This window comes from Dipodomys spectabilis, unplaced genomic scaffold (assembly GCF_019054845.1).
Source record: "Dipodomys spectabilis isolate Male_0828 unplaced genomic scaffold, ASM1905484v1 ptg000268l, whole genome shotgun sequence".
Classification (NCBI taxonomy): domain Eukaryota; kingdom Metazoa; phylum Chordata; class Mammalia; order Rodentia; family Heteromyidae; genus Dipodomys; species Dipodomys spectabilis.
The window spans coordinates 3,713,345-3,714,577 of NW_024870945.1; the positions used below are offsets into that span (position 1 = coordinate 3,713,345).

Genomic DNA, 1,233 nt, shown 5'->3' on the forward strand with positions numbered 1-1,233 from the left:
AATGTTCGGGTTAAGTTTCTTAAATTTCAAAAATGCAAGTCCATCTTTTGTGTCCCTACAAAATATTTTCACAAACAAATAAGAGCAATATCTTTTTTTTTTTTTGGTCTGTCATGGGGCTTGAACTCTGGGCCTGGGAGGTATCCCTCTGTTCTTCAGCTCAAGGTGAGCACTCTACCACTTGAGCCACAGCTCCACTTCCAGTTTTCTAGTGGTTTATTGGAGAAAAGAGTACCACAGACTTCCCTTTCCAGGCTGGCTTTGAACAATGATTCTCAGATCTCAGCCTCCTGTGTAGCTAGGATTATAGGCATGAGCCACCAGTGCCCGGCAACACCAATATTTTACTGTAAAAATTAATGGATTCCGCGGAATTCTTCCAAATGAATTGCCTGCATTGGATGTCAAAATGTATTCAATAGTTTTTGTATACATGTATAATGATTTCTTCAGAGTTTGTGATTTTTTAATCAGAAATAATTTTAACTTACCTGTTGAAATGAGTAGTACAGAAAGTAAAATATTTCTGGTGCTTGTCTGAAAAAGTATATTTTAAAATATTCTATATTCTATGTTTGCATAATGTTCATAATTTATTTTATTTTCTCCTAGATATACTTTGAATTCTACATTACTTTATAATATATAGGTTAATTAATGTTTCCTTTCCGATTGCATTCCATATAGAAACAGTTTGATTCCTTATTTTTTCTAGGTCTTTATTTTTCTTTGGGATAAAATGACAATGTTGTCTAATTTGAAGTTTTGTAAATTTTATGCTATGTAAACGCCTTTCTGAGCTGAAGATTTAATACACTGATGTCAAACTAAATTTAATTATATGAATTACGTGTATTGTTACACTTGTAATTTTGTAATCAACCTTTTAATAACTGTTTTTCATTTCTTGCATCTGAAGAATGAAAAATATGGAATACTTCTCAAATTTTCATATTATCCTTTTGCAAGTGCCATGTTAATCTCTGTATTGTAATTTGAGTATACGTGCTGCTGATGCATGTAGTATCCTCTAAATTTAAGTTGTTAATGATGCAATCTTTATACAGGCTTATATCTATGGGTGCCTACTTGTAACAAGGAAACCTTCTTGTTCCTAAAAATGCTATCGATCTTATTTCCCTAAAATTCTGTGAATATTGGAAAAATTGTATTGATCAGTCGATTGCTCACATTTGCAAATTTTTTTGTCAATGACTATCAAGTCTTTTTATT

The 1,233-nt window shown here is 31.7% G+C and overlaps 1 pseudogene; it reads right to left on the minus strand.

Moving 5' to 3' along the window:
• Positions 1-923: 923 nt before the first annotated feature.
• Positions 924-1,020, minus strand: LOC122125969 (annotated as a pseudogene).
• Between the last annotated feature and the right edge of the window lie 213 nt (positions 1,021-1,233).